This window comes from Palaemon carinicauda, chromosome 3 (genome assembly GCF_036898095.1).
Source record: "Palaemon carinicauda isolate YSFRI2023 chromosome 3, ASM3689809v2, whole genome shotgun sequence".
In the NCBI taxonomy this organism is placed as follows: domain Eukaryota; kingdom Metazoa; phylum Arthropoda; class Malacostraca; order Decapoda; family Palaemonidae; genus Palaemon; species Palaemon carinicauda.
Genome location: NC_090727.1, coordinates 73,124,316 through 73,150,212, shown reverse-complemented (window position 1 = coordinate 73,150,212; position 25,897 = coordinate 73,124,316). Strand labels below are relative to the sequence as shown.

Here is a 25,897-nt window from a genome sequence, read left to right as displayed (position 1 = left end):
ACCTTATGCGATCACTAAGGATAGGTTCTAGGTTTTAGGTTACCTTATGCGATCACTAAGGATAGGTTCTAGGTTTTAGGTTACCTTATGCGATCACTAAGGATAGGTTCTAGGTTTTAGGTTACTTTATGCCATCGCTAAGGATAGGTTCTAGGTTACCTTATGTCATCGCTAAGGATAGGTTCTAGGTTTTAGGTTACCTTATGCGATCACTAAGGATAGGTTCTAGGTTTTAGGTTACCTTATGCGATCACTAAGGATAGGTTCTAGGTTTTAGGTTACTTTATGCCATCGCTAAGGATAGGTTCTAGGTTACCTTGTGTCATCACTAAGGATAGGTTCTAGGTTTTAGGTTACCTTATGCGATCACTAAGGATAGGTTCTAGGTTTTAGGTTACTTTATGCCATCGCTAAGGATAGGTTCTAGGTTACCTTGTGTCATCACTAAGGATAGGTTCTAGGTTTTAGGTTACCTTATGCGATCACTAAGGATAGGTTCTAGGTTTTAGGTTCCCTTATGCGATCACTAAGGATAGGTTCTAGGTTTTAGGTTACCTTATGCGATCACTAAGGATAGGTTCTAGGTTTTAGGTTACTTTATGCCATCGCTAAGGATAGGTTCTAGGTTACCTTGTGTCATCACTAAGGATAGGTTCTAGGTTTTAGGTTACCTTATGCGATCACTAAGGATAGGTTCTAGGTTTTAGGTTACCTTATGCGATCACTAAGGATAGGTTCTAGATTTTAGGTTACCTTATGCGATCACTGAGGATAGGTTCTAGGTTTTAGGTTACCTTATGCGATCACTAAGGATAGGTTCTAGGTTTTAGGTTACCTTATGCGATCACTAAGGATAGGTTCTAGGTTTTAGGTTACCTTATGCGATCACTAAGGATAGGTTCTAGGTTTTAGGTTACCTTATGCGATCACTAAGGATAGGTTCTAGGTTTTAGGTTACCTTATGCGATCACTAAGGATAGGTTCTAGGTTTTAGGTTACTTTATGCCATCGCTAAGGATAGGTTCTAGGTTACCTTATGTCATCGCTAAGGATAGGTTCTAGGTTTTAGGTTACCTTATGCGATCACTAAGGATAGGTTCTAGGTTTTAGGTTACCTTATGCGATCACTAAGGATAGGTTCTAGGTTTTAGGTTACCTTATGCGATCACTAAGGATAGGTTCTAGGTTTTAGGTTACCTTATGCGATCACTAAGGATAGGTTCTAGGTTTTAGGTTACCTTATGCGATCACTAAGGATAGGTTCTAGGTTTTAGGTTACCTTATGCGATCACTAAGGATAGGTTCTAGGTTTTAGGTTACTTTATGCCATCGCTAAGGATAGGTTCTAGGTTACCTTATGTCATCGCTAAGGATAGGTTCTAGGTTTTAGGTTACCTTATGCGATCACTAAGGATAGGTTCTAGGTTTTAGGTTACCTTATGCGATCACTAAGGATAGGTTCTAGGTTTTAGGTTACTTTATGCCATCGCTAAGGATAGGTTCTAGGTTACCTTGTGTCATCACTAAGGATAGGTTCTAGGTTTTAGGTTACCTTATGCGATCACTAAGGATAGGTTCTAGGTTTTAGGTTACTTTATGCCATCGCTAAGGATAGGTTCTAGGTTCCCTTATGCGATCACTAAGGATAGGTTCTAGGTTTTAGGTTACCTTATGCGATCACTAAGGATAGGTTCTAGGTTTTAGGTTACTTTATGCCATCGCTAAGGATAGGTTCTAGGTTACCTTGTGTCATCACTAAGGATAGGTTCTAGGTTTTAGGTTACCTTATGCGATCACTAAGGATAGGTTCTAGGTTTTAGGTTCCCTTATGCGATCACTAAGGATAGGTTCTAGGTTTTAGGTTACTTTATGCCATCGCTAAGGATAGGTTCTGGGTTACCTTGTGTCATCACTAAGGATAGGTTCTAGGTTTTAGGTTACCTTATGCGATCACTAAGGATAGGTTCTAGGTTTTAGGTTACTTTATGCCATCGCTAAGGATAGGTTCTAGGTTACCTTAGGTTTTAGCTTACCTTATGCGATCACTAAGGATAGGTTCTATGTTTTAGGTTACTTTATGCCATCGCTAAGGATAGGTTCTAGGTTACCTTGTGTCATCACTAAGGATAGGTTCTAGGTTTTAGGTTACCTTATGCGATCACTAAGGATAGGTTCTAGGTTTTAGGTTACCTTATGCGATCACTAAGGATAGGTTCTAGGTTTTAGGTTACTTTATGCCATCGCTAAGGATAGGTTCTAGGTTACCTTGTGTCATCACTAAGGATAGGTTCTAGGTCTTAGGTTACCTTATGCGATCACTAAGGATGGGTTCTAGGTTTTAGGTTACCTTATGCGATCACTAAGGATAGGTTCTAGGTTTTAGGTTACTTTATGCCATCGCTAAGGATAGGTTCTAGGTTACCTTGTGTCATCACTAAGGATAGGTTCTAGGTCTTAGGTTACCTTATGCGATCACTAAGGATAGGTTCTAGGTTTTAGGTTACCTTATGCGATCACTAAGGATAGGTTCTAGGTTTTAGGTTACTTTATGCCATCGCTAAGGATAGGTTCTAGGTTACCTTGTGTCATCACTAAGGATAGGTTCTAGGTTTTAGGTTACCTTATGCTATCACTAAGGATAGGTTCTAGGTTACCTTATGCCATCGCTAAGGATGGGTTTTAGGTTTTAGGTTACCTTAAGCCTTCACTAAGGATAAGTTCTAGGTTTTAGGTTACTTTATGCCATCGCTAAGGATAGGTTCTAGGTTACCTTATGCCATCACTAAGGATAGGTTCTAGGTTTTAGGTTACCTTATGCTATCACTAAGGATAGGTTCTAGGTTACCTTATGCCATCGCTAAGGATGGGTTCTAGGTTTTAGGTTACCTTAAGCCTTCACTAAGGATAAGTTCTAGGTTTTAGGTTACTTTATGCCATCGCTAAGGATAGGTTCTAGGTTACCTTATGCCATCACTAAGGATAGGTTCTAGGTCTTAGGTTACTTATGTTAACCACGAGTGTGATCTTTAGCTATTAGTACCTTAATCTAGCTTTGAGAATGGGCTATTAGTTTAGTCACCTTAAGCCATTGCTAAGAATGGGTTTAGCTTTTAGGTTAACGTATGCTAACCATGACATATACATAATTCTTGGTTTGAAGATGTCTTTTGGTTTTATGTCACCTTATGCTAGCTTTAACAATAGGCTGTATATTTAGGTTACCTTATACTGTATTAACCTTGAGAATGTTCCAAGGGTAATAGTATAGAACACCACGCTCTCCATTTAACCAATATAATGGAATCCTGCAGTTTTCACCTTCTTGCACAGTAATTAGGGGGTTATTTAAATTCTGGGAAAGCAATAATTAGCAAGATATGTTTAAGAAGGGGGAAGGGGTTATAAAAAGAAAATAGCTCGGTTTCCTCACTAAACGACTTGGAACTGACATGTCAACATCGTCAACCAAACAGAATTCGTGATGCCAGCGTACATTTGATTTACTATATATTCAAAATATACTTAATTAAAAATGGATTAATTACTCAAAAGTGTCCTTAAAATATGCAATTTACAAAGTGACACTATTGAGTAATCACAATTCTTGATTAAGTATATTTTGAATATACAGTATATCAAATGTACGCTGGCATCACGAACTTCTATTTATGTACGCTGGCATCACGAACTGTTTCGTTGACTATGTTGACGTCAGTTCCATGTCGTTTAGTGAGGAAACCGAGCTATTTTCTTTTTATAACCCCTTCTCCCCACTTCAACATATCTTGCTAATTATTGCTTTCCCAGAATTTAAATAACCACCTAATTACTGTGCAAGAAGGTGAGAACTGCAGGATTACATTATATTGGAGTAAATGGAGTGCGTGGTGTTCTATACTATTACCGGGCTTTTAAATTAGGTTACCTTAAGCCATTGCTAAGAATGGGTTTAGCTTTTAGGTTAACGTATGCTAACCATGGAATATACTTAATTCTGGATTTGAAGATGTCTTGTGGTTTTATGTTACCTTATGCTAGCTTTAACAATGGGCAATATATTCAGGTTACCTTATATCAACCTTGAGAATGTGCCAAGTTTTGAGTTACCCTATGTAAGCTTTCAAGCATTGGGGATGAGCTTTGGCTTTGAAGAGAGGCCAGCCAACTCTTAATGTTTGAGTGTAGGTGCAAATGAAGCATGTATATATTCCAAATGCTTACACTGTATAATGATTTGGTTGGCGAGCAGCACTCATTTTGGAATATCACCTACCCATACCAATGATAACTAAAGGGGCACTCAGTAGAGAGCATGGCTTCACCATGCCAAGCAGTCTTATTTTGCTCTTAACTCCACTGCGTCCTTGTACTAAAATGTATTGTCTCAAAAATCTCATTTTTTTTTTTTACCTTGGGTCATACCCCACATGGTCAACAAGTTTTATTGGAATTGATTCGGTAGTTTTGCGTAATGTTTTCATAAATAAAAAAAATAGACAAAATATTTGCCATTTACTTAACGTTGTGATTATTTTCAAAGTACTGCTGCATACGTTTACTTTGATGTACTGTACTGTTATATTCATCCTTGAGTCATACCCCCCCCCCCCTGACTACCAAGTTTGGTCTAAATCGGTACTGTACATTTTGTTTAAAGTTGCTCGCAAACAAACTAATAAATTAACAAGCTGACAAAATCCTTGATTTTAGCAAAGACAATTATGGACAACAGTGGATGGAAAATTGTAGTTATGATTCAGGATTACCAAGCAAGATAATTACAGTATATTGTATGCAATATGTTCCTGTGTATATACCTCTCTTTCTTTGAAAAAGGATGTGTCTTCAGGATAGCTGGAATGGCCATTAAAATACATTTTATAGCTAGGAAAAATGCATTACTTTAATAATTTATCTTAGTATAGCACATGAATCAATTGATTAAAAATTTGGAATACTATTTTAGAATGTTTTCATTTATTTGATATTTTTATTATTACTTTATATCACTCTCTTTTGATTGGCCATTTTTGTGATAACAACTACCCCTAAAACTATCATAAACTAACCAGTTTCCTCTATCCTAGTAAATCCCAATCTAACAATTATGTGAAATGACAGTTTGGTGAGAATATAGGAAAACTAGAGTGATATAAGAATGTAACCTAACCTGGTCTAGGGCACATGGTTTTTGGAAAAAGTCCTTTTAATCTGAGGTAGTGCTGAAATGCTTTAGACCCTACCCTAACCTAATTCACCCTTCCCAATTGTTACTTGGCCAGAGGGGTGCAATGCCCTACCTGGCACCCATTATCCTTTAAAAAAGTATTACATTATTATTTAGAGATATAAGCCTAACCTTCCCTAGCCTAACTTAAGATACACATCATTCTCAAAAAAGCACCCAATTGATTGGAAGCATTTAACTTTTAAAAATACTTGACACCCTCCGAATTACTAAATGTCGTTGGAAATACTTTATATCTCTTCAACTTGCTTCTGGTGCCAAGGAAAGCAAGACCACTATCTTTATAGTCTAGTTTTTATCTGACTCTTGCTGTAAAGGGTCATGCAGTCATTTTATGGACCTTAGATCTCTAATAACATCCTGTGCAAAGTGCTTTTAGCATGCAGAATTGCTTGAAGCTCCTATTTATGATACATCCAACTTCCCCAGCCATATATTTTTATAAATTGAAGCAAATATCCTAGAAAATCAATGAATAGTAGTCATTTAATATACTTCCTTAAAATTCCCATTAAATATTTCTCCATAGACAAAATGTTTTCTAAAACTGTTTGCTGTAGAAATTGCGTGATCTTGGCTGAATAGTCAGCATATTCTACAATATCAGAAAGACTTTATGAGAGGGTTGTTTTTTAACCTTTTACAGTTTTAGAATTAAAATAATTCTATGTTTATTGGTAATTATAATGGGAAGCACCCCATGAACCAATTTTTCATATGACGGTCTTTCCTAAGAAATAGTTCGCAAGATTTAACCTCCAAAATGACAAGCCTTTCAAATGGAAACCATTATATGTATGATGTATCGTCTACAGTAATGCTGTAATGTTCTAATAGCTAACCATGTACGTGTATGATGGTGGGCAAATTCACTTTCCTAGCATTTTTCCTTTCTCTTGGATTGAATAACAGACACACATTCCCCAACTCAGTCTTTTATAGTACAGCTGGGAACCTCCTCTCTTGTATTTACAATCCTGTGAGACATTAGCAAAGAGGTGGAGCTGGGGGGAGAGTGACTGCTCCCCGCACTCTAGTTATGGGGTGTTTGAATGTGCGTGGATGTAGTATGATAGAGAGTAAAAGATGTAAGATTGGAAGTATGCTTAGGAATAGAAGGATGGATATATTGGCCTTGTGTGAGACAAAGATAAAAGGGAAGGGTAAAGTGATATTTGGTGTAATGTCTGGTAGAGTGTCTGGGATTGAAAGGGGAAGAGCAAGAGAGGGTGTGGCTTTATTGCTGAGTGAATGGATGATAGGTAAAGTACAGTAGTGGAATGGAAGGAGATATCATCTTGGTTAATGTGGGTAAGGGTTAGGTTGGGTAGGGAATGTTGGGCGTTTGTCAGTGTGTATGGGTCAGGTTGTGAGAAAAATGAAGAAGAGCGGAATGAGTTTTGGAATGAATTAACCAGGTGTGTAGAAGGACTAGGTAGAAGGAATTATGTAGTTGTCATGGGTGACTGAAATGCTAGTGGGCGCTGGAGAGGTAGAAGGTGTCATTGGGATATATGGCGTACCAGGGGAAAATGAGAGTGGTGAGAGACTGGTAGATATGTGTGTTGAGCAAGAGATGGTGATGATAAGTTCTAGCTTTTTATGAATAGAACTTACCTGGCAGTTATATATATATAGCTGAGTCTCTGACTGCGGCAGAATTTAATCGAAAATCGCGGCAACCGCCTTGTGGTGGTTGTGTGGTTAGATGGTTAACAACCCTTACAGGGTGGTACTTAGAATCATTCCCATTTTCTGTTCCTCAGATTATCTCTGCCCGCCGGATCGACAACATCGTTGGTCCGCCTTTCAGAGTTTTTCGGATCGCTTTCCCTTCATCGCCTTTTTGGACTTCGTTTTTGGTGAAGTACACTGTGTTGGGATTTGGCAATCGTGTTGTTTTTGTTTTTTGTCTTTTTTCCTTTATTATCATTAGTGAGAAAATTCATTATCGTGTTTGTGCGAATGATATTTGCAAGGTGAGGTTGCCGAAACTTTCGGTTGACCCTCACACTATCTGTATGGGTTGCAGGGGGTTTGAATGTGCTTTAGATAATAAGTGCAAGGAATGCGAGGTTTTAAGTGATAATGATTGGTTAGCTATGCAGCGCTATGTGCGCAAACTTGAGATTGATAGAGTTAGAAGAGCTAAATCAAAGTCAAAGTCTGCTAGTGAGCCTAGCTTAGATTTATCTATTGACCCTTTGCTTGTAACCCCTTTGGAAGGTATTCCTTCCCCAAATGTAGTGACTCCTGCCCCTTCTACAGGACCTGTGCCTACGGATGACCCTGGGTATGCTAAATTAGCTGCTGAATTGGAGGCCATTAAAGCACAGTTGGAGGCCTTTAAAGGTAAGGGTGTAGGTGAAATTAGTGCTTGTGAAAGTGCAGTGGAGGTGGCGACTGATTGAATCTGTCATACCCCTAGGTCTAGACCTCTACCAAGCTCCCAGGACCAAGGGAGAAGGTACGTCGAAAGCCGAAAGGGGGTGAGAGGTGCTTATCCTCTGTCAGTCGTCGCCTCAGACTGTCCTGTTGCGATCTCCCAGGCTGCTCTTGACCGCCGTAGGAAAGGCGTGTCGGATACATTTGTGTCTCCGCCTGATCGTTCTCCCAGACGTAATTGGCGTTACGAATCAAGACCAATGAAGAGAGGGTGGAACCGGGACGTGCAGTCTCGCTCTCCCTCTCCCGGTTCGAGTAGCAAAGACCCTGATCCTTCGGAAGACGATTTCGATGTTCCTGTTAAAAGGGCGAAACAGAGAGTCCTTAGCCCAGTTAATCCTGCTAGACTCCCTGCTTCTTCTGCCAGCGCTCCCAGTCAAGCCGTACGACAACTGCCGTCTTCGGCACCGCGAGAGAAAAATGAAGAAGAGCGGAATGAGTTTTGGAATGAATTAACCAGGTGTGTAGAAGGACTAGGTAGAAGGAATTATGTAGTTGTCATGGGTGACTGAAATGCTAGTGGGCGCTGGAGAGGTAGAAGGTGTCATTGGGAAGTATGGCGTACCAGGGGAAAATGAGAGTGGTGAGAGACTGGTAGATATGTGTGTTGAGCAAGAGATGGTGATGATAAGTTCTAGCTTTTTATGAATAGAACTTACCTGGCAGTTATATATATATAGCTGAGTCTCTGACTGCGGCAGAATTTAATCGAAAATCGCGGCAACCGCCTTGTGGTGGTTGTGTGGTTAGATGGTTAACAACCCTTACAGGGTGGTACTTGGAATCATTCCCATTTTCTGTTCCTCAGATTATCTCTGCCCGCCGGATCGACAACATCGTTGGTCCGCCTTTCAGAGTTTTTCGGATCGCTTTCCCTTCATCGCCTTTTTGGACTTCGTTTTTGGTGAAGTACACTGTGTTGGGATTTGGCAATCGTGTTGTTTTTGTTTTTTGTCTTTTTTCCTTTATTATCATTAGTGAGAAAATTCATTATCGTGTTTGTGCGAATGATATTTGCAAGGTGAGGTTGCCGAAACTTTCGGTTGACCCTCACACTATCTGAATGGGTTGCAGGGGGTTTGAATGTGGTTTAGATAATAAGTGCAAGGAATGCGAGGTTTTAAGTGATAATGATTGGTTAGCTATGCAGCGCTATGTGCGCAAACTTGAGATTGATAGAGTTAGAAGAGCTAAATCAAAGTCAAAGTCTGCTAGTGAGCCTAGCTTAGATTTATCTATTGACCCTTTGCTTGTAACCCCTTTGGAAGGTATTCCTTCCCCAAATGTAGTGACTCCTGCCCCTTCTACAGGACCTGTGCCTACGGATGACCCTGGGTATGCTAAATTAGCTGCTGAATTGGAGGCCATTAAAGCACAGTTGGAGGCCTTTAAAGGTAAGGGTGTAGGTGAAATTAGTGCTTGTGAAAGTGCAGTGGAGGTGGCGACTGATCGAATCTGTCATACCCCTAGGTCTAGACCTCTACCAAGCTCCCAGGACCAAGGGAGAAGGTACGTCGAAAGCCGAAAGGGGGTGAGAGGTGCTTATCCTCTGTCAGTCGTCGCCTCAGACTGTCCTGTTGCGATCTCCCAGGCTGCTCTTGACCGCCGTAGGAAAGGCGTGTCGGATACATTTGTGTCTCCGCCTGATCGTTCTCCCAGACGTAATTGGCGTTACGAATCAAGACCAATGAAGAGAGGGTGGAACCGGGACGTGCAGTCTCGCTCTCCCTCTCCCGGTTCGAGTAGCAAAGACCCTGATCCTTCGGAAGACGATTTCGATGTTCCTGTTAAAAGGGCGAAACAGAGAGTCCTTAGCCCAGTTAATTCTGCTAGACTCCCTGCTTCTTCTGCCAGCGCTCCCAGTCAAGCCGTACGACAACTGCCGTCTTCGGCACCGCGAGAGAAAAATGAAGAAGAGCGGAATGAGTTTTGGAATGAATTAACCAGGTGTGTAGAAGGACTAGGTAGAAGGAATTATGTAGTTGTCATGGGTGACTGAAATGCTAGTGGGCGCTGGAGAGGTAGAAGGTGTCATTGGGAAGTATGGCGTACCAGGGGAAAATGAGAGTGGTGAGAGACTGGTAGATATGTGTGTTGAGCAAGAGATGGTGATGATAAGTTCTAGCTTTTTATGAATAGAACTTACCTGGCAGTTATATATATATAGCTGAGTCTCTGACTGCGGCAGAATTTAATCGAAAATCGCGGCAACCGCCTTGTGGTGGTTGTGTGGTTAGATGGTTAACAACCCTTACAGGGTGGTACTTGGAATCATTCCCATTTTCTGTTCCTCAGATTATCTCTGCCCGCCGGATCGACAACATCGTTGGTCCGCCTTTCAGAGTTTTTCGGATCGCTTTCCCTTCATCGCCTTTTTGGACTTCGTTTTTGGTGAAGTACACTGTGTTGGGATTTGGCAATCGTGTTGTTTTTGTTTTTTGTCTTTTTTCCTTTATTATCATTAGTGAGAAAATTCATTATCGTGTTTGTGCGAATGATATTTGCAAGGTGAGGTTGCCGAAACTTTCGGTTGACCCTCACACTATCTGTATGGGTTGCAGGGGGTTTGAATGTGCTTTAGATAATAAGTGCAAGGAATGCGAGGTTTTAAGTGATAATGATTGGTTAGCTATGCAGCGCTATGTGCGCAAACTTGAGATTGATAGAGTTAGAAGAGCTAAATCAAAGTCAAAGTCTGCTAGTGAGCCTAGCTTAGATTTATCTATTGACCCTTTGCTTGTAACCCCTTTGGAAGGTATTCCTTCCCCAAATGTAGTGACTCCTGCCCCTTCTACAGGACCTGTGCCTACGGATGACACTGGGTATGCTAAATTAGCTGCTGAATTGGAGGCCATTAAAGCACAGTTGGAGGCCTTTAAAGGTAAGGGTGTAGGTGAAATTAGTGCTTGTGAAAGTGCAGTGGAGGTGGCGACTGATCGAATCTGTCATACCCCTAGGTCTAGACCTCTACCAAGCTCCCAGGACCAAGGGAGAAGGTACGTCGAAAGCCGAAAGGGGGTGAGAGGTGCTTATCCTCTGTCAGTCGTCGCCTCAGACTGTCCTGTTGCGATCTCCCAGGCTGCTCTTGACCGCCGTAGGAAAGGCGTGTCGGATACGTTTGTGTCTCCGCCTGATCGTTCTCCCAGACGTAATTGGCGTTACGAATCAAGACCAATGAAGAGAGGGTGGAACCGGGACGTGCAGTCTCGCTCTCCCTCTCCCGGTTCGAGTAGCAAAGACCCTGATCCTTCGGAAGACGATTTCGATGTTCCTGTTAAAAGGGCGAAACAGAGAGTCCTTAGCCCAGTTAATCCTGCTAGACTCCCTGCTTCTTCTGCCAGCGCTCCCAGTCAAGCCGTACGACAACTGCCGTCTTCGGCACCGCGAGAGAAAAATGAAGAAGAGCGGAATGAGTTTTGGAATGAATTAACCAGGTGTGTAGAAGGACTAGGTAGAAGGAATTATGTAGTTGTCATGGGTGACTGAAATGCTAGTGGGCGCTGGAGAGGTAGAAGGTGTCATTGGGAAGTATGGCGTACCAGGGGAAAATGAGTGGTGAGAGACTGGTAGATATGTGTGTTGAGCAAGAGATGGTGATGATAAGTTCTAGCTTTTTATGAATAGAACTTACCTGGCAGTTATATATATATAGCTGAGTCTCTGACTGCGGCAGAATTTAATCGAAAATCGCGGCAACCGCCTTGTGGTGGTTGTGTGGTTAGATGGTTAACAACCCTTACAGGGTGGTACTTGGAATCATTCCCATTTTCTGTTCCTCAGATTATCTCTGCCCGCCGGATCGACAACATCGTTGGTCCGCCTTTCAGAGTTTTTCGGATCGCTTTCCCTTCATCGCCTTTTTGGACTTCGTTTTTGGTGAAGTACACTGTGTTGGGATTTGGCAATCGTGTTGTTTTTGTTTTTTGTCTTTTTTCCTTTATTATCATTAGTGAGAAAATTCATTATCGTGTTTGTGCGAATGATATTTGCAAGGTGAGGTTGCCGAAACTTTCGGTTGACCCTCACACTATCTGTATGGGTTGCAGGGGGTTTGAATGTGCTTTAGATAATAAGTGCAAGGAATGCGAGGTTTTAAGTGATAATGATTGGTTAGCTATGCAGCGCTATGTGCGCAAACTTGAGATTGATAGAGTTAGAAGAGCTAAATCAAAGTCAAAGTCTGCTAGTGAGCCTAGCTTAGATTTATCTATTGACCCTTTGCTTGTAACCCCTTTGGAAGGTATTCCTTCCCCAAATGTAGTGACTCCTGCCCCTTCTACAGGACCTGTGCCTACGGATGACCCTGGGTATGCTAAATTAGCTGCTGAATTGGAGGCCATTAAAGCACAGTTGGAGGCCTTTAAAGGTAAGGGTGTAGGTGAAATTAGTGCTTGTGAAAGTGCAGTGGAGGTGGCGACTGATCGAATCTGTCATACCCCTAGGTCTAGACCTCTACCAAGCTCCCAGGACCAAGGGAGAAGGTACGTCGAAAGCCGAAAGGGGGTGAGAGGTGCTTATCCTCTGTCAGTCGTCGCCTCAGACTGTCCTGTTGCGATCTCCCAGGCTGCTCTTGACCGCCGTAGGAAAGGCGTGTCGGATACGTTTGTGTCTCCGCTTGATCGTTCTCCCAGACGTAATTGGCGTTACGAATCAAGACCAATGAAGAGAGGGTGGAACCGGGACGTGCAGTCTCGCTCTCCCTCTCCCGGTTCGAGTAGCAAAGACCCTGATCCTTCGGAAGACGATTTCGATGTTCCTGTTAAAAGGGCGAAACAGAGAGTCCTTAGCCCAGTTAATCCTGCTAGACTCCCTGCTTCTTCTGCCAGCGCTCCCAGTCAAGCCGTACGACAACTGCCGTCTTCGGCACCGCGAGAGCCAGCGGAGGTTGCTAAAGCTTTCATGGTTGTTATGCAGGAACAACTTTCATCGTTAGTTAAAGCTTTCAGCCACCCTTCTCAGTCCGTCAGACGTAAGGACGTCTCTTTGCCTGTTAAGAGATCTTCTTCTAAGAGAGATTTTAGTATCTCTCCCAAGAAACCTCTGCGCACTTTGTCGGCCGTACGACAACGTACACCCTCTTCATCGGCACGCTGCCAGGAATTTCCTTCCCCCCTCTCCCGCCGCCAGGACGATACTGCCTCTCGTTCTCGGCGCCGTGGCAATTCCGTTTCCCTTTCGAAACGCCTGGACGTTACTGCCTCGTTTCTTAGGAAACAGGATGAATGCAGTCTGCATTTTCAAGGGGACGGCAGCCTGCATCTTCAGGACGCTTCCGTTTCTCGTCATCGTGACGATACTGCCTCTCGTCATTGTGACGATACCGTTTCTCGTCATCGTGACGATACCGCCTCTCGCCGACTGGATGTTAGCGGCGCTCGGCGCCAGGATTCAAACAGCTCTCGCTGCCAGACTGCTGGCAGCCCAACTCTTCGAGATGTTATCCTTGAGCAGGACCTCGAAGATATTTCGGAAGAGGAAGAAAAACCTGCCGACTCTTCTAGCGATTACAAGGTTCTTTCTCGCTCTCTTTTGGAACTTTATGGGGAGGAATTTCAACCTTCGGCCGCTCGTTCTCCTCAGTCTCAATTTACCAGGAAGAAAGCTACTAAGTCTTCGGCCTTCATCAAAATGAAACTTTCAATTTCGGCCAGTTAAGCTCTTGCTAAAGTGGATGATTGGATGAAGGAACGGAGACAAGCTGTCAAGACCACCTTTTCTTTTCCACCGTCCCGGCTCGCTTCCAAGGCCGGTATGTGGTATGAGACAGGGGAACCTTTGGGGTTAGGAGTGCCTTCCTCCTCCCAAGGTGACTTCTCGGCTCTTGTGGACTCGGCAAGAAGGCATGCTTTAAACTCTGCCAAGGTGATGTGGTCCATGTCGGAGCTTGATCACCTCGTCAAGGGAATTTTCAGGGTTTTCGAGGTTTTCAGCTTCCTGGACTGGTCTCTCGGGACTCTGGCCAGGAAGTCTGAACTCCTGGAGGACACGAAGGACCTGACGAGTATCATGTCCTGCATGGACAAAGCTCTAAGGGATGGAGCTAATGAATTGGCTTCCCTTTTCTCAGCAGGGGTCTTAAAGAAGAGGGCCCTTTTGTGCTCCTTCACCTCTAGATCTGTGACTGTTGCCCAGAAGTCGGAGCTACTTTACGCCCCTTTTTCATGTCATCTTTTTCCTGAAGCTCTGGTCAGAGATATCTCCCTTTCTCTGGCTCAGAAGGCTACTCAGGACCTTTTGTCTCGGTCGGCTAGAAAGACCTTACCTGTTGGCTCCTGAAGGAGGAGGAGAAGTTTCAACAGCCCTTTCGGGGCAGGATCTCCTCGAGAGCGGATTTTAGGGGGAGAAGACAAGAGTCAGGGCCAAGGACCAGCAGGGGTGCGTTTAGGCCCCGGTCCAAAAAATGAGATGGAAGTCCTCCAGACACCAGTAGGGGCAAGACTGTCTCGTTTTTGGCAGTCTTGGGAAAGGAGAGGGGCGGACACCTGGTCCCTCTCAGTCGTCAAGGAAGGTTACAAGATCCCCTTTTTAAAGAAACCACCTCTCTGACTCTCCCCTGGCCTTAGTGGCTCAGTACACCGACGCGGGGAAACGAGAGGCTCTTCTGGAGCTAGTCGACCAGATGTTGGTCAAGGGAGCAATTGAGCCAGTTCAAGACCTCGCCTCCCCAGGCTTTTACAATCGCCTGTTTCTGGTTCCCAAGAACTCGGGTGGATGGAGACCAGTCCTAGATGTCAGCTCTCTGAACGCCTTCGTGGAGAAAACAAAGTTCTCCATGGAGACGACTCAGTCAGTGCTGGCTGCAGTTCGTCCAGGAGACTGGATGGTTTCTCTCGACCTGCAGGACGCTTATTTTCACGTCTCCATTCATCCGTCTTCGAGGAGATATCTGAGGTTTGTGTTCCAGGGCAAGTGCTTCCAGTTCAGGGCACTTTGCTTCGGTCTCAGCACAGCTCCCCAAGTTTTCACCAGACTTATGGTGAATGTGGCAGGCTGGTTACACCAGGAGGGGATAAGGGTCTCCTTCTATCTAGACGACTGGCTGATCCGGTCACAGTCGAAAGAGAAATGTCTGGAGGACCTAATGAAAACTTCTACGATCACTCAGGACCTGGGACTCATCGTCAACTGGGGGAAGTCTCAGACCGAGCCGAATCAGACTATTCTCTATTTGGGGATAGTTCTGAATTCAGTTCTTTTTCAGGCTTCTCCCTCCCAGGAGAGGCAGACCAGGTGCCTGGACAAAGTCAAAGACTTTTTGAGGAAGCAGGAATGCTCAGCGAAGGAGTGGATGAGTCTGCTGGGAACTCTATCCTCCCTGGAGCAGTTTGTCCCTTTGGGGAGACTGCACCTAAGGCCTCTGCAACACTTCCTCGCAAAGGTTTGGAACAGAAAGATCCAGGAGGACACTTTTTCTTTTCCCATTCCGACAGAGATCAAGGATCTTTTAATGTGGTGGCTGGACCCAGCTCTGTTGGGAAAAGGGATCTCCTTGTTCAAGAAGAACCCCGACCTAGTGTTATTCTCAGACGCGTCCGAGTCAGGCTGGGGAGCAACACTAGGGAACAAAGAGGTCTTAGGTATTTGGGAAGGGAGTCAGGTCAGTTGGCATATCAACAGGAAGGAATTGATGGCCATTTTGTTAGGGCTCAAGGCCTTCAAAACCTCGGTGTCGGGAAAGACTGTGGAGATCAATTCCGACAACACCACAGCTCTCGCGTACATAAGGAAGCAAGGGGGAACTCACTCCCTCTCCCTGTTCTCAACTGCGAGAGAACTTCTCCTCTGGGCGAACGAGAACGAGACCCAGCTGTTGACAAGGTTTGTTCAAGGGCAGAGAAACATCAGGGCAGACATGCTCAGCAGGAGGGAACAGGTCCTCCCTACGGAGTGGACTCTCAACCCGCATGTCTGTCGGAGCCTCTGGAAGTTGTGGGGCAGACCAGTAATAGACCTTTCGCCTCCGGTCTAAACAAGAGGATCCCCAACTACTGCTCCCTAGTCCCGGATGAGGAAGCTGTTGCAGTGGACGCCTTCTTGATGGATTGGACGGGGCTGGACATGTATGCCTTTCCCCCGTTCAAGATCATCAATCTGGTTGTCAGGAAGTTCGCTCTCCTCGATTCGGGACGAATGACCCTAGTGGCTTCATTCTGGCCTGCGATGGAATGGTTCACCGAAGTGGTAGGGTTACTGATGGACTTTCCAAGAAGACTCCCGGCAAGTCCAGATCTTCTCAGACAACCCCACTTCGAGAGATTTCACCAAAACCCCCTCGCTCTCAATCTGACTGCCTTCAGACTGTCGAGAAGCTCTTTAGATCTCGAGGCTTTTCGGCACAAGCGGCGAAAGCTATTGCCAGGGCAAGGAGGATCTCTTTACAAAGAGTCTACCAGTCAAAGTGGGAGACCTTTAGAGCTTGGTGCAGGAGGCGCAAGGTTTCCTCGTCCTCTACCTCTCTGAGCCAGATTGCAGACTTTTTGTACCTCAGGCAGGATGCTAAGCTGGCTGTATCTACCATTAAAGGATACAGGAGCATGCTCTCAACCGTCTTTAGGCATAGAGGCTTAGAGTTATCTCAGAATAAGGACTTGCAGGACCTCATTAGGTCTTTTGAGACAACAAAGCAGGTGCACTTAAGACCCCCTTCTTGGAACCTGGATGTGGTGCTTAAGTTTTTGTGCTCCAGGAAGTTTGAGCCTATCTCGCAAGCTTCTCTGCGAGATGTGACTAAGAAAACCCTCTTCCTTTTGTCTCTAGCGACTGCCAGGCGGATCAGCGAGGTCCAGGCAATCGAGAAGCGTGTAGGCTTCACCCTAAATGGAGCGGTTTGTTCCTTGAGGTTCGACTTTCTCGCCAAGAATGAGAACCCTTAGAAACCCTGGCCTAGGACTTTTGAAGTCCCTAACCTCACGAATCTAGTAGGTCAGGAACAGGAAAGCCTCCTCTGCCCGGTTAGGGCTCTCAAGGCTTATTTGGCCCACACTAAGAGCGTGAGGGGTGCTTCCAACTCCTTATGGTGTTCAGTGAAGGATCCTCAAAAACCCCTGTCAAAGAACGCTTTGTCCTTTTTCCTGAGGGAAACTATTAGGGAAGCCCACCTCTTTTGTGAGGAAGAAAACTTCGCCCTGTTAAAAGTACGGGCTCACGAAGTAAGGGCCATTGCTGCTTCGCTGGCATACCGGAAAAATATGTCAGTTAAGCAGATCATGGACGCAACGTTCTGGAGGAGCAACTCTGTCTTCGCTTCTCATTACCTCAGAGGTAAGAGTGGACTATGACAAGTGTTATACCTTGGGCCCATACGTAGCTGCGGCTTCTGTATTGGGCAAAGGAGTTACTACCCCCACTCAACCTTAGTTTATGTACTTGTATATGGGTTTGTGTTTTTTATGGTTGTCTGAGGTCCTTGTCCTGTGGTACGGTTCCCTCAGTCCAGATAGATAGTTTATATCTATTTCTGCAAGGTTAGATGGTTAGCTTTAGTAAGGTTGCAGGTTTTTTATATGGGAAGGTAGTTTTCTGAAGTCTAGTCAAGTTGTTGGTCCTACCCCTTTGACAGACTCGATTGAGTTGTTTGCAGCGTAGCAGGTCTACTCCTGGCTGAACACTCCTAAGGGAAAGTGACTCTAGAGGCAGTTACCTTTGAAGTCAGCTACCTTAGCAGGTAAGGAATCAAGGTGTTTGTTCTCCTACAACTCTTTTGTTGTTTCCCCAACTATGTTTTTTCTGTCTGTTTCCCTCCTCCAAATGTGTGAATCAGCTATATATATATATATATAACTGCCAGGTAAGTTCTATTCATAAAAATGGAGTTTTTATGATAAAACAAAGTTTTATGAATACTTACCTGGCAGTTATATATATATTTTAAAGCCCACCCACCTCCCCTCAGGAGACAGGTCGGGCAAAGATAATCTGAGGAACAGAAAATGGGAATGATTCCAAGTACCACCCTGTAAGGGTTGTTAACCATCTAACCACACAACCACCACAAGGCGGTTGCCGCAATTTTCGATTAAATTCTGCCGCAGTCAGAGACTCAGCTATATATATATATAACTGCCAGGTAAGTATTCATAAAACTTTGTTTTATCATAAAAACTCCATTTTTCAAAAAGAAAGATAAAAACAAGTATACATGGGTAAGAGTGGCAAATGGAAGGGTAGTAGAAAGGGCATTAATGGATAATGTGTTGATAACTAAAAGAATGATTGGAAGATTGAAAGACGTGCACGTGTTTAGGGGTATGGCTAACGGAATGTTTGATCTTTTTTTTATGGAAGGAAAATTAGTTGTAGTAAAAGAGTTGGGGAATAGAGTAGGTGGATGCAAAAGGGAGCTAGTGAGGGTTGAGGAGCTAATAAAACCGGGGGTAAAAAGTAAATATCAGGAAAGGTTGAAAATGACATATGACGAAGTGAAAGTAAGAGAAACTGGCAATTTAGAGGAGTGGAAGTTAGTAAAAGAAAATTTTGTTGGGATTGCAAGTGATGTGTGTGGCAAGAAGGTTGTTGGAGGCTGCATGAGGAAGGGCAGTGAATGGTGGAATGAAGGATTGAAGGTAAAAGTGGAAGAGAAAAAGAGGGCTTTTGAAGAATGGCTGCTGAGTAATAGTCTAGAGAAGTATGGAAAATATAGAGAGAAAAATGTGGAAGTAAAGCTCAAGGTAAGTGAGGCAAAGAGGGCAGCTGACCTGAAGTGGGGTCAGGGATTGGGTCATTCATATGAAGGGAGTAAGTAGTTTTGGAAAGAAGTGAAGAGAGTAAGGAAGGCTGGCTCAAGAATTGAAGAGACAGTGAAAGATGGAAATGGAAGGTTGTTAAAAGGAGAGGAGGCAAGGAAAAGGTGGGCGGAATATTTTGAAAGTTTACTGAATGTTGAGGATAATAGGGAGGCAGATATAATTGCTGTTGCAGGTGTTGAGGTGCCGGTGATGGGAGGTGAGAATGAGAGAGAGATTACAATAGATGAAGTGAGGAGAGCACTAGATGAAACGAGAGTAGGAAAAGCATCTGGTATGGATGGTGTGAGAGCTGAGATGTTGAAGGAAGGGGATGTGACTGTACTTGAATGGTTGGTGAGATTGTTTAATATGTGTTTTGTGTTGTCAATGGTACCAGTAGATTGGGTTTGTGCATGTATTGTACCACTATATAAGGGTAAGGGAGATGTGCATGAGTTTTGTAATTCAAGGGGTATTAGTTTGTTGAGTGTAGTTGGAAAAGTGTATGGTAGAGTACTGATTAATAGGATTAATGATAAAACAGAGAATGCAATCTTAGAAGTACAGGGTTGTTTTAGAAGAGGTAGGGGTTGTATGAATCAGATTTTTATAGTTAGGCAGATATGCGAGAAATATTTAGCAAAAGGTAGGGTGATGTATGTTGCGTTTATGGATCAGGAGAAAGCGTATGATAGAGTTGATAGGGAAGCAATGTGGAATGTGATGAGGTTATATGGAGTTGGTGGAAGGTTGTTGCAAGCAGTGAAAAGTTTCTACAAAGGTAGTAAAGCATGTGTTAGGATAGGAAATGAAGTTAGCGATTGGTTTCCGGTGAGAGTGGGGCTGAGACAGGGATGTGTGATGTCACCGTGGTTGTTTAACTTATATGTTGATGGAGTGGTGAGAGAGGTGAATGCTCGAGTACTTGGACGAGGATTGAAACTGGTAGACGAGAATGACCATGAATGGGAGGTAAATCAGTTGTTTGCGGATGATACTGTACTGGTTGCAGACGCGGAAGAGAAGTTTGGCCGATTAGTGACAGAATTTGGAAGGGTGTGTGAGAGAAGGAAGTTGAGAGTTAATGTGGGTAAGAGTAAGGTTATGAGATGTATGAGAAGGGAAGGTGGTGCAAGGTTGAATGTCATGTTGAATGGAGAGTTACTTGACGAGGTGGATCAGTTCAAGTACTTGGGGTCTGTTGCTGCAGCAAATGGTGGAGTGGCAGCAGATGTATGTCAGAGTGTGAATAAAGGGTGCAAAGTGTTGGGGGCAGTTAAGGGAGTAGTAAAAAATAGAGGGTTGGGCATGAATGTAAAGAGAGTTCTATATGAGAAATTGATTGTACCAACTGCGATGTATGGATCGGAGTTGTGGGGAATGAAAGTGACGGAGAGACAGAAATTTAATGTGATTGAGATGAAGTGTCTAAGGAGTATGGCTGGTGTACTCGAGTAGATAGGGTTAGGAACAAAGTGGTGAGGGTGAGAACGGGTGTAAGAAATGAGTTAGCAGCTAGAGTGGATATGAATGTGTTGAGGTGGTTTGGCCATGTTGAGAGAATGGAAAATGGCTGTCTGCTAAAGAAGGTGATGAATGCAACAGTCGATGGGAGAAGTACAAGAGGAAGGCCAAGATTTGGGTGGATGGATGGAGCTCTGGGTGATAGGAGGATAGGTGTGAGAGAGGCAAGAGAGCGTGCTAGAAATAGGAATGAATGGCGAGCGGTTGTGATGCAGTTCCGGTAGGCCCTGCTGCTTCCTCTGGTGCCTTAGATGACCGCGGAGGTAGCAGCAGTAGGGGATTCAGCGTTATGAAGCTTCATCTGTTGTGGATAACGGGGGAGGGTTGGCTGTGGCACCCTAGCAGTACCATCCGAACTAGGTTGAGTCCCTTGTCAGGCTGGGAGGAACGTAGAGAGGAGAGGTCCCCTTTTTTGTTTCATTTATTCGATGTCGACCACCCCCAAAATTGGGGGAAGTGCCTTGGTAAATGTATGTAGTATTGATTTTTATAACTGGCTCTATATAAATATCATCCTGTTTTTTATATATTTCTTTATATGGTTCTACTCTTTTTATAGGTTTTAGAGACACTTTCTCAGCTGAGGCTAAATGCCTTTGTGCCAATAGAAGACCATGGTGCTCCCAGGCCAGAATTTAAAAAAAAAAAATTTTTATATTCTTCAAGAGTGATATCAGGTCTTGTGGTAAACATATAATATAGGGTTATTATTCTCTTAAGAGTTTCATCTCGAGAAGATATTATATCCCATATTAGTTACCTGAAGGTTTTCAACCAAGCATCTAAAAGGTTGTGTGGGGTAGTTTCTGTTGGTTGATTATCACCAACAGTACTTAATAGATTTTATTCTTTATGTATCCCATGGTTGATGGCTATTTTGAATTTAAGGTACTTTCTCTTGTGACCCAGAATAACTAAAAGCATAGTACTGTATTGCAAGACTTTGAAGATCCTATGTTGTTTGATAAGGTACTGCTTGCTTACAGGAACAAGTTAGTCTCTATATCAAATTGGTTACGTATAGACTAAAGATTGTCTCTAGTAGCTTATGGATACTGTACTATTAGCTACCAGTGCTGTACCATATTTGATGAAACAATTGTAAACCATAAAGAATGAAGTAATTGGAGAAGTCAGTAGCACCGTATTTTGTAATCTCTTGGATTTAAAGTATTTGTTGCAATGTACAGTAGTTAAAAAATAAAGCTGATTTCACTTTTAATAACTTCAAATGGAAAGTATGCGTAAAAAAATAAAAAGTTAGTCGTATAAATTATTAAAGATGGCTTCTTGAAATGATATTGGAATTTGTTGTAAGCTATGCAATAGTACTGTACAGTATGTGGTCCCTTATGGACCATCGTAGTCCTATATTATTCTTTTGTACAATTAAGGTTGATATTCAATAGGTTTACTTTTATTCTCATTCCAGGTTATTTGCTGAAAAAATGAAATACATACTGAAGAAAGAACTTGAATACTTTTGACATTCATAAGGAAATGGTAATTTCAATGGCACTCTTACTTGGGTGACTCTAGGAAGAATAGGTAAATATGGTTGATCAATAAAGTGCTAATGTTTTTTTCTTCAAATATATTTCAACCAGCAAATACAGTAGTGTGTAGTTAATCTTTTATAGAAAGATTTAAAAGATTTACTATACTTCTAAGTATTTGGAAATTTTTAAATACAGTAGTTATACAGTATTATTATTATAGCATAGCAAAAACAATAGTAATAATGGGAGAGAAAATAGACACTAATTACCATATTCAAAGCTATTTTGAGTAAATTTAAATAAAATTAATTACGTCCATGAAGATATTTATAAATGGTGTCCAGAAATTCATTTGATATTGCTCGAAGTAATGGCATTGAAACCTTGTCCCCTCCAAAATAAGTTGGCAACTAAGGACTTGGATAGGTAAATGCTGGCCTATCTCCTTCCTTTTCTTCATAGACATGCTGGAGCCATTAGTCCACTTATTGCAGTGTACTGTAGGTATCCCTTAAAGGATCTACCCAACACTTAGCTTCTCACTTTGTAGCCATCTGCTTTACCTCTGCCCACGGTTCTTTCTTCTGCCCGTTCAACCTCTTTAAATGTGACTGTTTTTTGTAAAACAACATGGTTGTATTCCACCTCAGTTGTACCTAGCTACTGAATGGCTTTCCAAAGGCCAGCATAGGGCGGTGTGACCCAAATTCATAAATCTACTCTAATCCTTGACTTTTTAGGTGTTAATTTCATTTCTACCTGCTAATGAAATTTCCTTATCATTTGATAATTGTAATGTAAAGGAATCATATGGGTAATCAATTTCAATTTCAACCTTACACAAATTGAAGATTGTAATTAATACATATAACCTCCATGACTTTAGGTTACAGTAGTCAACTCAAAATTGCCAGGTTCTTTTGCAAAGTTGTAAAAACTTTAGTAATAAAGACTTAATTAGTATACAGTAATAGCCTATTGAAAATAAAGCTAGTAGTAATTCCTGTTATAAAACTATAATTAATTACCTAAAATTTACATTTTTTAAAGATTAATATTCAGTACAGTACTGTATTTTTTCTTAAGCAAACTAAATCATGTCTTTACTGTACCACATAGGCATTCTACAAATGTGATAATATAAAAGAAATGAAAAGGCTACGGAACTGATCCAGTGCATAGATAATATAAAGGAAATGAAAAGGCTCCGGAACTGATCCAACGCTTACTCTTGCCTCAATCTGGTTAGGCTATTTTGATGTTTAGATACTTGAGGGTTAACTAAAGAGCAAATTATTAATGGCTAGTTGATGCACCAATAGTGAGTAAACAATAAATAGAAGCGAATTTAATTTTGAAATATCAAAAGAAATCCTGGCATGCAACAAGCCTATTTCAACTACTTCAACTGTATGGAACAGTAAAGGTTTCTCACTTAAAAGAAATTTTTCAATATTTAACTTAGCCGGTGATTATAATAGCTGCAACTCTGTTGCTCGACAGAAAACTCTAAGGTAAAATTCGCCAGCGATCGCTACACAGGTTGCGGGTGTGCCCAACAGCGCCATCTGTCGTCCAGATACCCAGTACTCAATGTAAACAAAGAACTCAATTTTCTCTCTGTCGTGCTACCGACAAGACGTGCTTATTCGCTGTTGCTAAACTGGATTTGTTTTCACAACTAATTGGTGAAGTACACTATTCTAGTTTTGAGCTTTCGCTGTGCAGGCTTTCCCTTCGCAATTCCTTGAACTCTTTTTGATTACGGATTCTTTTTTGATGACTTTTTGATAGTTTTTGAATTCCCCTTGACCAATTCAAAATGGCTGACCCTTCACAAGTCCCAAAATTTAGGAAGTGCAATGCTAGGGACTGTTCAAGGCGTCTTCCGAAGGCCTCTATCGACCCTCACACTGTTTGTTCCAATTGTCGGGATAAAACCTGTCAATTGGAAGATCGATGTGAGGAGTGCGTTGGGCTTTCGGAATTCGATTTTATCGAATTCCAAAAGTATACACGTAGGCTAGAGAGAGATAGAGTTAGGAGAAGTTCCTCTCGTTCTATTGACATTTCCTCTCCTCATGCCCCACAACCTATTCCTTCCCCTGTAGTGGTTGCTCCTAATCCCCCTTCTGGCACTCAGGAACCTTCGATGGCTGATATGATGCGTGCCATCCAAGCTCTGGGTGAGAGAGTTGAGTCCCTGGCTAGTGACCGTAATCAGCTCATGGCGGATGTGAAGGAGCTGAAGTGTAAAAGTGCAGTGGGAAGTGTTAAAGTGAGTGATAGTGTTGTGGATAGTGTTGCGCTTGAGGGTTCGTCTGTTCGTGCCTGTCATCCTCCTAGTCCGGGACCTCTTGCAAGCTCCCAAGTCCAGGGGAGAAGCAATGTCGTACGACAAATGGGTTCGAGAGGCTTTAATCAGCGAACAGACGTTCCCTCCGTGGTATCGGGCGTATCTACCCAAGATCGCCCCTGCCTAACAAAGACGAGAGAGCCCATTTATTCCTCGTCTTCGGAAGGTGTTTCTCGAAAGAAACCATGGACCAAGGTCTCACGACCGTTAAAGCGCAAGTCGGTCCCTTCCGCACAAGTCCAACGGCCCAGCTGTAGCCACTGGGTCAGTTCGGACTCGCTGCAGTCATCCGATGACTGCTCACCTCCTAAGAGAGGCAAAGCGGTACCGCTTCAGACAGTAACACCGTCTGTCGCCGCACCTGCTCCTGTAGACCCTAAGTGGTCTTTACTGCAAGACATGCAGTCTCAACTAACGTCGCTTATGCAGGACTTTCGTGCGGAGAAGGTTGCTGCCGCACCAGCTAGTGCAGCTCCTTGCCTACAACCACCCACACGATCGGTTGTGCGTCCTGGGGACGCTGAGGTAACCTTCTCACGCACTCCAGTTGAGAGAGTTCCGCCACCCATGCGTTCCAGTGTGATCTGCCAGCCGCATGGTGACGTTCAGCGACGCACGGAGGTATCCGTTGACGTTCGTGAGGTTCAACAACCGTCGGAGTTGTTTTGTTTTGACGCGGTGCGTCAACCTCCGCAACCCAGTGTGGTTGCCACTGCTCACCCACATCAGTCTAGACAGTCTGGAGTAGACGCTGTGCGTCCCCGCGCTGCTATGGTTGTTGCCAGCTCACAGACTGGGCAACAGTTCCATGACGTTGCGTCCGGCTCAGTCACGCATGCACCCGTGCGACCGGACTCAGCTAACCAGCCGTTACCCACTCCGTTGCCGCTTCCTCATCAATACACGGATGAGGGACTTTCTGATGATGATGGTGCTGCACACGTAGATGAACCGCATTCAGAACTGGACGAGCCTAAGTCTACGCAACCCTCTTTGGACTTTAGGAAAGTTTTGGCCCTGTTCAAAGAGATGTTTCCGGACCAGTTTGTGTCTGTGGCTCCGCGTTCTCCTCCGTCAGAGTTTGTTAGGCATGCCGTCAACCACTCCTGCCTTTACTAGACTCGTCCTCGCACGCTCGTCCAAGAGAGCTTTGCGGGTGATAGGAGAATGGCTGCAGTCCAAAAAGAGTTTAGGGAAGACAGCTTTTACGTTTCCCCCTGCTAGACTCTCTTCTAATTCGAGCGTCTAGTATGACACGGGAGAAGTTCTCGGCTTGGGAGTTCCTGCCTCTGCCCAGGGCGACTTCTCAAGTCTTGTAGACTCTCCCCGCCGCCTAGCCATGAGACGCTCAAAAATATGTTGGTCATCTTCGGACCTGGACCACCTTTTGAAAGGTATCTTTAGAGCCTTCGAGGTTTTTAACTTCCTAGACTGGTGTCTAGGAGCTCTAAGCAGAAAGATCTCTCCGATGGAGAAGGAGACTTCCTTGCTCATTATGTCCTGCATGGACAAGGCCGTACGTGATGGGTCTAATGAGCTTGCTGCATCTTTTGTGTCCGGAGTCCTTAAGAAGCGTGAAAACCTATGCTCATTCCTTTCAGCTGGAGTTACACCATGCCAGAGATCCGAACTTCTGTTTGCCCCTCTATCCAAGTGCCTTTTTCCAGAGGACCTGATTAAAGAGATTGCTGCTTCTTTGATACAGAAGGATACTCACGATCTTGTTGCGTCATCTGCTCGCAAAGCCACCCCTTTGCCTACCCTGTCAGCTAGACCAAGGATGGACACTCCAGTGTCCCGTTTTATTCCGCCCTTTCGTGGCAGAGCCTCCAGCAGAGGAGGTGCTCGTGCCGAAGGGAGACGTGGAAAGAAGAAAGGAACCAAGTCCTTTAAGGGCAGAGTCTGACTGCCAGCTTCTTCAGACAGCAGTGGGAGCCAGACTCAAGAACTTCTGGCAGACCTGGGAAAAGAGAGGCGCAGATGCACAATCTGTGAAGTTGCTCAGAGAGGGGTACAAGATCCCGTTTGTACGAAAACCCCCTCTAGCAACGTCTCCCATCGATCTCTCTCCCAGGTACAGAGAGGAAGACAAGAGACGAGC

General features: G+C 43.6%; 1 long non-coding RNA gene across 1 annotated transcript in view; it reads left to right on the top strand.

Moving 5' to 3' along the window:
• Positions 1-25,897, top strand: part of LOC137638333 (uncharacterized) — a 45,929-nt gene that overhangs the window by 4,347 nt on the left and 15,685 nt on the right. The window contains exon 2 of the long non-coding RNA XR_011044064.1: positions 21,374-21,489. This is a non-coding gene — a long non-coding RNA (uncharacterized lncRNA). The remainder of the gene's footprint in view (positions 1-21,373; positions 21,490-25,897) is intronic.